This window comes from Saimiri boliviensis, chromosome 5 (assembly GCF_048565385.1).
Source record: "Saimiri boliviensis isolate mSaiBol1 chromosome 5, mSaiBol1.pri, whole genome shotgun sequence".
Taxonomy (NCBI): Eukaryota; Metazoa; Chordata; class Mammalia; order Primates; family Cebidae; genus Saimiri; species Saimiri boliviensis.
In genome coordinates, this window is record NC_133453.1 from 49,464,712 (window position 1) to 49,479,032 (window position 14,321).

Genomic DNA, 14,321 nt, shown 5'->3' on the forward strand with positions numbered 1-14,321 from the left:
ACTCTGCCTCCTGAGTTCAAGCATTTCTCCTGCGTCAGCCTCCCAAGAAGAGTAGCTGGGATTACAGGCATGCACCACCATGCCTGGATAATTGCATTTTTAGTAGAGACGGGCTTTCACCATGTTGACCAGGCTGGTCTTGAACTCCTGACCTCAGGTGATCCACCTGCCTTGGCTTCCCAAAGTGCTGGGATTACAGATGTGAGCCACCATGCCTGGCCCTCTTCAATTTTTTAAATCAGTGTTTTGTAGTTTTCCTTGTAGAGATCTTCCATTTTCTTGGTTAAATTTATTCCCAGGTATTTTATTTTATTATATTGCATTTTTTTGAAGCTATCGTAAATGAAATTGTCTTCTTGCTTTATTTCTTAGTTTGTTCATTTTCATTGTATGAAAATTCTACTGATTTTTCTATCTTAATTTTGTATGCTGCAACTTTACTAAATCTGTTTATCAGAACTAAGAGATTTTTGGTAAACTCTTTAGGTTTTTCTAGTATAAAATATTATCAGCAAACAGGGATAATTTTTTTCAATACAGAGTCTCACTCTGTAACTCAGGCTAGAGTTCAGCGGCATAATCTTGGCTTACTGCAACCTCTGCCTTCTGGGTTTAAGCAATTCTCCTGCCTTAGCCTCCTAAGTAGCTGGGATTACAGGCATGTGCCACCACACCCAGCTAATTTTTGTTATTTTTAGCAGAGATGGGGTTTTGCTGTGTTGACCAGGCTAGTCTCAAACTCTTGACCTCAAGTGATCTGCCTGCCAAGGCCTCCCAAGGTGCTGGGATTACAGTATAAACCACAGCCCCTGGACAAGTGGGACTGTGGAGGCTTGCAGCCTTACTGGCTCTGAAAGCTGCGTCCTTACTGCAGAGGGGCTGCTCTGCACCTGGGAACACAGGAGCTCTTCCAGAGTCAATCTCAAAAGAAAAAGAAACCCAGCTTCCCTGTAGGTTCAGAGCCCAAAGTGTTATCGGCAGACAATTTGACATGCTCTTTTCCAGTTTGGGTGGCTGTTATGTCCTTCTCTGCCTTAATTGCTCTGGCTAGGACTTCCAGCAATATGTTGAATAGGAGTAGTGAAAAGTGCCCATCCTTGTCTTGTTACAGGTCTCAGAGGAAAGGCGTTCAGTTTTTTCTTATTCAGTATGATGTTAGCTGTAGGTTTGTCATGTATGGCCTTTTTATATTGAAGTATGTTCTTTCTATGGCTCATTTCTTGAGAGTTTTGATCATGAGGACATTGAATTTTACCAAATGCTTTTCCTATACTATTGAGATGGTCATATGATTTTTGTTTGTCTTTCTGCTTATGTGATGTATCATGTTTACTGATTTGCACATGTTGAACCATCTTGCATCCTTGGGATAAATCCCACTTGATGGCATTGTACTTTTTTTTTTTTTTTTTTTTTTTTTTTTGAGATGCTGTTGGATTTGATCTGCTAGCATTTTGTTGACAATTTTTGCATCTGTGTTCATCAGGGATATTGGTCTGTAGTTGTCTCTTTGTGTTGTGTCCTTGTCTGGTTTTGGTACCAGGGTAGTGCTGGCATAGAATGAGTTAGGGAGAATTTCTTCCTCTAATTTTTTGGAATAATTTGAGGAGAATTAGTGTTAGTTCTTCTATGAAAGTTTGATTGAATTTGGCAGTAAAGCCCAGGCATGTTGGCACACATCTGTAATCCCAGCACTTTGGGAGGCTGAAGCAGGTGGATCACTTAAGGTCAGGAGTTCGAGACCAGGCTGGTCAACATAGTGAAATCCCATATCTACTAAAAATACAAAAAAATAGCTGGGCGTGGTGGCACTCACCTGTAGTCCCAGCTACTCATGAGCAGTAGAGTCACTTGAGCCTGGGAGGTGGAGGTTGCACTAAGCCAAGATTATGCCAATGCCTCTGCCCTCCAGCCTGGGCAACAAGGTGAGACTCTGTATCAAAAACAAAACAAAAATAACAAAAAAAGAATTCGGCAGTAAAGCCGTTCAGTCCTGGACTTTGTCAGGAGGCTTACTAATTCAATCTCATTACTCATTATTAGTCTGTTTAGGGTTTTTTTGGTTTTTTCCTGATTCAATCTTGCTAGGTTGCATGAGTCCAGGAATTTATCCATTTCCTCTAGGTTTTCCAGCTTGTTAGTGTATTATTCATAACTAGTCTCTGAGGATCTTTTATGTTTCTGTGACAGCAGTTGTAATGTTTCCTTTTTCATTTCTGATTTTATTTATTTGGTTTATCTCTCTTTTTTTATGGTTAGTCTAGCAAATAGTTTATTGACTTTGTTTATCTTTGCAAAGCAACTAGCTTTTCATTTCGTTGATCCTTAGCATCTTTTTTTTGTCTCTATTTGTTTAGTTCTGCTCTGATTTTTATTAATTTTTTTCCACTAATTTTTTTTCTTGCTTTTCTAGTTACTCTAGTTACTTGAGCTGCATGATTAGATTGTTTACTTGAAAATTTTATACCTTTTTATGTAGGTGTTTATTTCTATAAACCTCCCTTTTAGCACTGCTTTTTCATAGGTTTGGATATGTTGTTTCAATTTTCATTTGTTTCAAGGAATTTTTTTATTTCCACCTTAATTTCTTCCTTGATACAATGATTACCCAGGAGCAACATCCTGTTTAATTTTAATTCATTTTTACAGTTTCCAAAGTGCCTTTTGTTATTGATTTCTAGTTTTATTCCTTTGTGGTCTAAGAAGATATTTGATATAATTTTGATTTTTAGAAAAATGTTTGAGACTTGTTTTTGGTCCTATGATCTTGGTTGGGCAGTACCCTTTGGCTTTGATTCTGAGTGTGTGCAATAGTGTAGTCTTTGTATAATTTATTTGGCTATAAACAGTATCAGTTTTGTCTATGATTTCCTTGACAGCTTAGGGTGCATTTGTTAGTAGAGGCTGTGTTGAAGTTTTTCTGGGGACTGGGACACCAGGCGGGCCAGTCTTTAGGCCCCAGTGGTGGCAGTGATGGGCTGACCATGTCTGTCCTTGGGACCTAGGGTGGAGTATGCTGGCACCAGCAAGTTCAGGTGGACCAATTATTAAGCCTCTATGTGGCTTGCTTAGGTGCCAGATGTAGCAGCAGTAGGACAGGCAGTTGTGTGGGTTCTTAGACTCCTGGGCAGGAAGTATGGCATGGGCAATGGTAATAGCAGTGATGGGACAACCCTTTGCTCCCAAGCAGTCCATGCTGATGTTGGCAGTAGTTGTGATGGGTTGGGAAGGCCAGTCTCCAGGCCTATAGGTGGCACATGTGGGTGGGTGCCAGCTGTGGTTGTAGCAGCAGGTTGGGTGGGCTCAGACTTAGACTTTGGAAGGATTGCTCAGGTGTGAATGGTGGTAGACTGGGTTGTGTAAACCCCACTTTACAGTTTTGCCTTTTCTAGGGTGTCATGCAGTTGGAATCATATAGCCTGTGGCCTTCCTAGATTGGCGTCTTTCACTTGGCAATATGGTTTTAAGGTTCCTTTGTGTCTTTGCGTGGCTTTATAGCTTATTTCTTTTTGCTGCTGAATAATATTCTTTTGTACAGATGTACCACCGTTTGTATATTCATTTTTGGCCATTATGAATAAAGCTGCTATTAGCATTTACATGCAGGATTTTGTGTAGGAGTAAGTTTTCAACTCATTTGGGTAAATATCTAGAAACATGATTTCTGAATCATTATTCTTGGACATTCTGTTGCAAACCTCTTTTCCTTATTCACCTTCCTCTTTGTCTTTCACCCTCAGATAGAATGACCTAAGAACAATAAAAATAGTGCATATTCATAATTTTTAAAAATCAAAGCAACACAAAAAAGTGCAAAGAAGAAAGTATGAAAAAACTCTATGGCCTGGAAATAAACATATCAATATTTGATGAGTGTAATTCCAGACATCTCTTTATACATGTATATATGCAGATGGAAGGTGGGATTGCTACAGATGCTCCTCTCCACTGCCCCCACCCACACACACACCAGGAACTCTCCATATCACTTACCTTACATTATTTTCCTCCACAGCTTTTATAAACCTCTGGCTTCCTCTCTATTTACTTGCCTTTTTATTGCCATTAGAATATCATCTTCATAAAGAGAGGGATTTTGTTTTTATTTACTGCTATATCCCCAGTGCCTGGAGAGTGTGCCTAGACACATAGTAGGTGCTCAATAAATGATTTATGAATAAATGAATATCTACATAGGAATATCAGATTAAAAATCATATTATTTATTTTAAAATAAAATTCTATTTTATTTGAATTCAATTAAATATTGAGTTATTTTAAAATCTTAAACGTTTCCTCACCATAAGAAATATCTTTTTTCCAAAAGAAATTTCACTCAAGTTAATTTTTAAAGCCATGAAAAGCATTAAGAGATGAGATACAGAAACCACATGTTTCACTTTTAGGCAGTTATGCATTGACTCCATGTTATTAAACATTGTTAAGTTTGTTAAATTTGCTTCCACTTCTCATTCCCATCCCTCCACCTGCCAATTTTCATCATTTATATTATATTTTGTTAGTTATATCATCCTTATTGTATCATGGCAATTCCATACATTTCTTAGTTTTATGTATAAGTAGATTCAGTGCTCATCACCACTTCTTTAACCATTACTTCTCCATTCCTGAGGTTTCAAATTGTAATTCATTCTGAATTGCCTAGATTTCATCAAGTAGTTTTTCAAGAAACTCTCAATGGTGCTGTAATCTTTGAGGACATTCATGCTTAAGAATATCTGGTACTGTAAAGGACACCCCGACTTGCTATAAAGTTCTTGGTTTACTTTTTCTTTCTCTCCACTATTTGTAGACATTGCTGTATCAACACTGGAGAAGTGTTAGGCCAACCTGTAGTTTTTGTTTACAGTTAGGAGTGATGTTGAAGCTATTTTACAACCAAGACAGTGTGAGCAATAATGAATGAGAAAGCATTAGGATCCAATAACTTATTAGTCCTACTGATGCATACCCAATGAATGTAAGCTCTGCTTAGAGTGAAAAGTCAAACAGAATAGAAGGGTATAATGTGAAAAATGGAAGTCCTTCATTTCTTAAGAAACGTTTTTCTTCAGTTATGTTCCAGTTGTAACTTAGTGTGGAATGAATGGTGTGTTTCATGCTGTCTTCTCTTTAGGAGTAGATATAAATCTAGATAGCACACAGCTCCACAAATGTAGAGAACAGACAGGCCTCTAATTTGCTCTACTCCCCTGGGTTGGCTACAGCACAGCTGCTCCTGGATCAACTTGGAGAAACCTGAATTCACAGGCCCAAATCTTGTCCCTAGGCCTTAGCTTCTCTACCTGGGACATTCAGATGATACCAATTGAGGAAATCATGATACAGGAATGTAGTATCCATCTACTCCTTCCAATACAAAACATCAGAGAATTCTGGCTTTTGCAAACTGTTGACATTTTATACCCAGATGTTACCATTACCTTTGAAGCCTCTTGTGCCTCCTCCCTGACTCCACTCTCTTTCTTTCCACCTGGAGCAACCACTGACCCAAATTTTGCATTTCTCAGTTTTTTCCTTTTTGTTACCATTTTACCACATAAGTATCCCAAAACGATATAGTATCTATGTTTGAAAGCTGCTAAATCTCACATAAGTGAGATCACGCTATATGTATTCTTCAGCAACTTGCTTTCTTCACTCAGCATGGTTCCTGACATTCATCGATATGGATGTGTGTAGCAGTAGTTTATTCATTTTCATTGCTGCATGGTATTCCACTGTGTGAATTACCACAATTTATTCATTCTACAGTTGACGGGCATTTGCCTTATTTCCTGTATTTCTTCACTATTATAAACAATGTTGCTGTGAACATTCTTATGTGTGTCCCTTGGGGCACATTTGTAAGAAATGATCTAGAATGTATACCTAGGAGTGGAATTACCGGATCATGCACTATGTACATCTTTAATTGTACTACATAATGCAAAATTGTTTTCCAAAAATGGTTATTCCAATTTACACCCTCCTCAAAGGGCTAGAGTTCTGGCTTGATATTCTCATCCACACTTGTTACGGTCATGGATCATACAATCTGGTGCTATATCCACCTTCTTTCCTCATTGTACTTTTTATCATTTTTCTAACTTTATTCAGATACTTAATTTTCATCCCTTTTTCTTTATAAATGCATTTAATTGTTGATATTTTTGAGAGGTGACTTTGTATACTTTAATATGTAGTGCTCTCATTTTTCACACCTAAGTTGTCTGTAATTCCAGTTTTGAATTCTATTTCTGTCTAGATAAATTTTTAAAATTCCACTATAAATACACAGAAATACTATATAAATTATAACAGGTTTTTAGATGCATAGATAAGCTTACCACAAATTAAAGGAAATCACAGAAACAAAAAAAAAAAGAAAAAAGAAAAAAAGAAAACCCTGTAAAACAAAATTTAAGTAGAAGCTAACTTGATGGCTTTCATGCATTCTTAGGTTTTAGAAATACAGGTTCCCCAGCACGATAAATTTTAAAAGCAAAGGAGCTATAGGACACTAGAAAGAAAATATTCTAAAAGTAACAAAGGATAAAAAATATATTATCTATTTTTAAAAAGGGAGATAGACTGAGAGCCAAAACAGTAAGAAGTGAGAGCAGGGTAGAATACTTTTTCACAGAGCTGCAATACAATATCTTTCAAAATTCTATTCCCAGCTAAGTCATTAGACAAGATTGGAAGTTCACCACAAAAATACCTTAATGGAAGGAATTCCTAAAGGAAGTTAATTAGCATAGAAACTAAGCATGCTTGGCAAAACTTCAAAAAGACCGCTAAAACAAGTGGAAATAGACTACATAAGAAATTAACTGTACAAAATGTCAAAAAATCCAAATAATATATATTAAATTGATAAAACTCCTCAGTCATAAGACAAATTATGTTTTTTGTAAGAATGCACCCAAAACATGAAGTAATAGAAGGGTGATGAGGTCACAGGGGTGAGCTGGGGCTGTCTCATAAAGACGCTTACGGACCTTAATAAGAAATCTGAGACTTAGTGTAAATGGGAAGCCACTGAGGAATTTGAGCAAGCGAGTGACAAGAACCAATTTCTGTTTTAAAAAACTCATTCTGGCTGTTAAATGAACTGTATTGAGTCAAGAAAGAAGGAAGGAGATCTGTTAAAAAATTCCATTGACTTTTTTTGAAAGTGACACGTTAAAGTCTTTTTCTATTACCATGGATTTATCACCTCTCCTAATCTTCTCAAAGCTTTTGCTTTATATATTTTGATACAATGTTGTAAGGAGCACAGGTAGAAGTTAACATCTTATTGGAGAATTGAAACTTTTTAAAAGAGACCTTTTTCTTTTCTTTTTTTCAGAGATGGGGTCTTGCTGTGTTGCCCAGGCTGGACTTGAACTCCTGGGCTCAAGTGATCCTCCCACCTCAGCCTTCCAAGTAGCCAGGACTTCAGACGTGCACCACCATGCCTGTACATTCACATTTTTAAAAGTCCATCTAAAACTTCCTCCTTTGACCCATTTGCTATTTTTCATCTTAAAATTTCATTGCATGTTTTATTTTTATGATCATTTACTAACTGGTAAATGAATTCAATTTTATGCTTTCGGTGTCATTTTTTACTGGGTATAACTTTTGTAAATATCACATAGCAATTTTTATTTAGTCAACAAATATTTAAAGAGGACTTGCTATGTTATCAATCACATTTTAAGCATTAGGAACACAAATAGAGGAAGTCACGAAACTCACAGTCTAAAGAGTTCACATTCAATTGCTTCTCAGCCTTTCAGTTAGAAGCAACTGCAAAAAGTCCATGCTTCCTATGTTTTGGCTTTTAAATGTTGGGAACTTCTATGGCTATTCATCAAAATGTAGTGTTAGGGAAGGAGAGGGAAACAGGCATTAACAATCTTCTCTGATATTAGAAAAATAAAAATCTCTATCAATTAGAAAGCTCTGCTCAGAGTTTTGGTGTTAACGCTGTGGTTAGTAATCTTACCGCCTATAAAGTATTTTTCACAAACCAGGGTAATGACTATTAGTGAGAGTTTAAACTTGGTGGGGGCATGAGCGAGTGCAACCTGCACCTCATTTACTCTACTCTTTGAACCACCATGGCCTATTTCTTGGAAGCCATTTGGGTATGACTGAATGAAAATATGTTAGAGCTCAAAGCACCTCGAAAATCAAGCCATAGGTGGGTTCCTTCTTGTTCAGTCTGTAAAAATCCTCTTCTTGGTTCTGAATATCCCATAAAGTGAGTTTTTTTAATGTGACAAGGTAAAACATTAGGAACAGATTTTGCAATACCAGCGAGGAAAGTAAAGTGGCTTGAAACGTGGCGCTGCTCTGAGTCTGTCAGATCTTCTCTCGTAACTCGTGTTGCTTTCTCAGTTCCCTCCTCTTCCTTCCCCTCTATACACCACACACAAAGAGAAGGGAAGAGATGACCTCAACCTGAGACCTGAGAAGAATGTGTAGCCACTTTGTGTTAACTCTGAAGGAGTTCTCAGTTGAGGGATCAATATTCATACCATTTTGCCACACATGGGTGGCAGTCAATTTGTCAATCACTTCACAGTTATTTCCCCAATTCCCCAATGCACACCCTCAAAATCTGTCCCCCTTTAAGAGAATACCATGATACCAGTATCACAACACTCACGTTTCAAAAGCTTAGAGAACTCTGTGTTGTGCTGTTTAAGATGAAATATGAATTAGTTGTTAAGACTTAGTTTGCTGCATAGTATGGGATCATCAACACAAGGTGGATGGGGTGCATCACAATTTGTGCATATCACTCTAATTGGAATCCGATATGATCCACAGAAGGCCCCAACCACCTGAAATTTCATCCATGAGTCATTTTGTGCATATCCCTCCAAGCCTTTATTTTATCCTGTATTGCTCTTCCTCCTGATTAAATCTTCTTTAACAACTTAACACTCAAGTCCATGATGATTCATCCTTTCCCTGATTTTTTATTTTCTGTAAAGTTTATGCCAGAGTCTGGGGTTTTTTATGCAATAATTACTTTTTAGATTATGAAACATCATTTTTATTCCAAGTGACAGCTTGAATTTCTTGAAAGTTGGGCTCATATAATTTACTTTGGGGTACAATGCCTGTCTACTCCACAGATATTTGTTGACTGAATATTGATTACATCATATGGATGTTAACATCAGGATACTATTGACTGGCAAAGACAAAGTGAAGAGTGCCTAGATAAAATTCTTATATTGGAAGAGTTTGCTATCTAGAATGGGAACAAAGTGCAAATAAATATTTATGATGTAGTTTGATAAGCACCATGGTAGAGGCATCTGCAATCATAATTCTTAGAGTTAGAAACCAATGGATTGGTTATAAAAGCATAGTTCAAGACTCTTTGAAGAGAAGTAGAGGAAAAAGTATCTGGCACAGCAAGAGCAAGAACGTGACAGCATGAGATTTTCTATCCTATCCCACAAACAAGCGAGGCACTTTAAACATTCAAAGAGGATTAAAGACCTTGAATGCCATGCTAAGCAGTTTGGACCTAATAGGGAATCATCAAAGGTTTCAATATATTTTTATCGAAAATGTATCCAGAGCTCATTTTCTCTCTAGGAAACCCACCCCTTGTCTGCTGTAAACAAAAGAATATCGGGGAATTCTGTGGCTGAAATTTTTGTTTGTTTGTTTTTCTCATTCTAACCTCTTTTCTCCTTCTCATCAAATCATCCAGAGACTGGATGGATTTTATTTTCTTTAACACAAAAGTTAGCCTCCAGTCTGTTCAATATAAGGAGGCCCCATCTCTACAAAAAGTTAAAAAATTAGCAGGACATGGTGGTGTGCACCTGTAGACAGCTATGTGAGTTGGTGAGGCGGGAGGCTCATTTGAGCCCTTCTGGTACAGGCTGCAGTGAGCTGGGTTCATGCCACTGTACTCCAGCCTGACTGACAGAGCCAGAATGTCAACCAACCAACCAACAAGACTAGCTGTAATATACCAATGTGGGGAGAACAATTTCATGTGATGAAAAGTCAATTCCAAGACTCATGTCATCATGGGTACTTACATTAGAAGCCCACCCAATCTGTCCAGGAGCTGATATGGTAACCCCAGCATGTGAATCTGCTGGACTGTCAGCTGTAACAAGCTTACAGAGAAGCTGCCAATCTAGAGGGCAGTCTGTGGCCAAGAGAAAAGTGAGATTTCTACAGCCTCTAGTGTGACAACTGACCATACCACTGAGGAAGTGGCTGGGGAGGTACAAGATGCCAGTAGAGAAAGATGACATGAAGGTGTTCAAAGTCATCTGTTGATTTTTACTATCTTCTGCTTCATTTGCCAGGAGCATCATGGTGATTGTTAAGTAAAACTTGGGCAGATAATCACCTAAAAAGTAGGATAATTGTGTGCTTTGACTAACAGTTTTAGAAAATAATTTGTCCCCATTTAATGGAGATGAAGACCTATAAGAAAGCCATCTACACTGTTCTAAATTCATCATGATCTGGAAACTTTCCAAAGAGATACTTAATCAAAACCAAGACAGCTCACAAGACTTTTTCCTTAAATAAGCCTTCTGACATATTTTAATATGTTTTGTTAAAGTAGGTTTAATAAGCAAAAGTGTAAAAATGTGAGCAAAAACAAATAGATGTACTTGAAAACAAGTTTGTCAATATAATTCAAATCAGTTAAAAATTAATTTATGTTTAGCTTTAAAGTTGTAACTGAAGGGAGTAATGATCAAGTAGGTATCTAAACTTAGTAGATCTCTAAATTTAATTTGTAGGCATTGAACATCTTCCTTTAATGTGTCCAAACAAATAGCTTCAAATAGATCAATTTAATTCACCAACAAGAAGTTCATGACTCAGTCAATAAGTTGGTTTTTTCATCAAGTCACCAGGAACCTTCTGGCCTTTCATTACTGCCTTTCCTAGAGATGACCTGGGGACAAAAGATTTGCTCAACTTAAACCTAACTCTCCACACACACTCTTTCAATAATGAGGATCCAGGTGCAGCATGGTGACTCATGTCTATAATCTCAGCACTTTGGGGGGCTGAGGTGGGAGGATCACTTGAGGCAAGGAGTTCAAGACCAGACTGGGCAACATAGTGAGACCCTATCTCTACAAAAAAATAAAATATTAGTTGGTCATGGTAGCGTGTACCTGTAGTCCTAGCTACTTGGGTGGCTGAGGTGGTAGGATTGCTTAAGCCCAGGAGTTTGAGGTTACAGCGAGTTATGATTGCACCACTGTACTCCAGCCTGGGTGACAGCAAGACTCTGTCTCAATAACAACAACAACAATAATAATAAACAATTGAGGATCCAGAGCCAGTGGCTCAGTAGATAGTCAATTTCCAATTGTCTATTACCATAATGCTCTGATTGGCTACTTTTGTCAAGAATATAGTGATCTCACCCCCAGTGGGCTCCGAAGTGCACAATGAGGTGTAAAGTCACACAGATAGCCAAGAGCTGTATTGGCACCTAAAAAATGAGAACCTCATAAATGCCTATGACATCAAGAACCTGTCTGTTTTCTATCATTTAATCTGTGACCTCTGCCTCAGTAGAAAGATACGGGAATGGAAAGATAATATGTACCATATCAAACTTTAAAAAAACCAGCTGCCCTTTACAACTTACCAGGTTTCCATAACTTACATCTGTCAAAATTTATGTTGGAAAGAATTAATATTTTATTGGCTCTCTGTAGCTGAGCAACTCATCAACTTACCAAATCTTTTCCTTTCCTTTAGATTCTTATATTTCTGTTCCTAACAAATAAAAAGTCTTCCTAGCGGTGGAGACAGAACTATAGAGATAGAGAGAGACTTCTCTGGCAACAGTGTGGAGTATAGAATAGCAGTGAGGAAACTGGAGGCATGGAGACCTGTTTGAACAATATTGCCATAGTGCAAGGAGAAGGAAATTAGAATTCTGATCTAGGAAGTGGCACAGGAATGAAGGACAAGTGCTAGAGTTGTGAAAGAATTTGGTGAAAGAATTGACATGTAATAAGTAAATATGAGAAAGTGAACAATAAGAGATGGCTGAGGGTTTTAGCTTGGGTTATTGACATAGACAGACATAGATGTTGATGCATAATGCAGATTAGATTTAGGGAGGGAAGATGAGTTTGATAAATTCTATGTGATATACAGTAGAAAGTTATTATAATAGGAAATAAGTGAAACTAATGTGTCTACATATTTGCCTGCCTCCTACATAAGACTGTGAGCTCTTTGAGTGCATTCATCTTTGCCTTTCCAGTGCTTCACCCCACAGAGCCCAGCATATAGCAAGGGCTCAGTGTCTTTCTTAATAAATGAGAAGTTGAGCTAACATTGAAAATATGAATGTTGCCTTATTGCAATGAATATTCCTAACTAAATGGATCAAATATCATGTCATTATTGCAAGTTCAGTTTAGATAGAGTTCATAAGAACAACTTAGATTTTAAGAGTTTCCTTGCTGGAATCAGCAGTTTCTAAGGATGGAAGGAATTGGCTTTGCAAAGAAATGTACAAATGGTCTCTAACTTAGGATGGTTTGGCTTACAATTTTTCAACTTCATGATGGTGCAAAAGCAATACACACCCAGTAGGAACCATACTTTAAATCTTGAATTTTGATCTTTTCTGGATCTAGCAATAATACAAAGTACAATACTCTCATGATGCTGGCCAGTGGCAGCGAGCCCTGCTCCCAGTTGGCCAAGCAATTATGAGGATGAAAAACCAATACTTTACAGTGTACTGTATTCAACACATTATGTTAGCTATTTAACACTTTATTATGTAATAGGCTTTGTGTTAGATGATTTTGCCCAATGCTAGGCTAATGTAAGTATTCTGAGCATAAGTTTAAGGTAGGCTAGGCTAAACTATGATATTCAGTAAGTTAGGTGTATTAATCACACTTTCGATTTAGAATAGTTTCCAATTGATGATGGGTTTACTGGGATGTAACCCCCTCATGAGTGGAGAAGCATCCGTATTTTGAGAATATGGTACATGTGAGAGAAGGCTGGATGGAACCAGAAGCAGGAAGGGTGGAGAAAACCTTTCAGCAGCAGAAGGGAGACACTAAACCTCTGGAAGCTGAGAGAAAGTGAAAGGAAATCCAACGCACACCTGGAACTAGCCCTCACGCAGAAGGGGAGGTGGTTTTTCTGAACCATCCCCAGCTCCCCAGGAGCCAAGTCAGGAGCTTTAACACTCTGGACTCCAGGAATACAGAAGATTTTGAAGTTTCTCAAACAAAACAATGACAAAGTGGTCAAGATTCACTTAGAAATTGCCTAGGAGAGACATTCCTTTTCACTGCCCACTCTGTTTCATGAGAAAGTTTTAAAGTCAAACTGAAAGAGGTGTAGATTGAGGTTGACTATTATGTCATATGTTAATACAAGGCACTTAGAGCAAAGTGCATTGCTTTTTAAAGATGTTTTTGTTGATGCAAAATAAGCATACAGTAAACTACACAAATCTTAATTGTATAGGTCAATGAATTTTTAATATGCATCCGTGTAACTACCACCAATTCAAGATGTAGAAATCTTCCCAATGCTTTTCCTAGGTAACACCAGTCACAGAGATAACCACCCTTCTTACATAACTGTAGGTTTCTTTTGGCTATCTTGAAAGTCGTATGAATGAGATTTCACTGAATAATTTTCTGAAGTTAGACTTTTTTCACTCTATGTCATGAGATTTATCCATGCTTTTTATCTGTATTTCTCCTTTGTTTTGTTTTGTTTTGTTTTTTTTAGTTACAGCTTAGTATTCTACTGTATAACTATAGTACAATTTATTTATTCATTCTTCTGTGGGTGGAAACTTAGACTGTTTCCAGTTTTTGCTTATTATGAATGAAACTTAGGAACATTTTTGCTTGTATCCTTTACTAGTAGGCATAAGCACTCATTGCTTTTGAGCATATTCCCAGAGGTAGCATGGTTGGGTAATAGCGCATTTAGATGTGCGGATTTAGGAGATGCTGCCACGGACATTTCCATGGTGGCTGTAGTAATTAACACTGCCACAGAAGTATGTGAGAGTTCAGTTGCTCTACTTTCTAGCCAACACATATTATTGTCAGTCTTTTTTTTTAATTCATTTTTATCATTTCAGGGTGCATCTAGCAGCAAATTGTTGTAATTTAAATTTCCATTACCCTGATGATTAATAATGTTGAGACTCTTATGCTTAATGGCCATATCGATATCCTCTTTATTTTTATTTTTCTTAATTTGTGTAGGAACATGGTTGGTGTATGTATTTGTGGGGTACATGAGATGTTTTGATACAG

General features: G+C 37.4%; 1 protein-coding gene across 1 annotated transcript in view; it reads left to right on the forward strand.

Moving 5' to 3' along the window:
* Window positions 1–14,321, forward strand: part of STAT4 (signal transducer and activator of transcription 4) — a 110,584-nt gene that overhangs the window by 12,564 nt on the left and 83,699 nt on the right. The window lies entirely within an intron of this gene.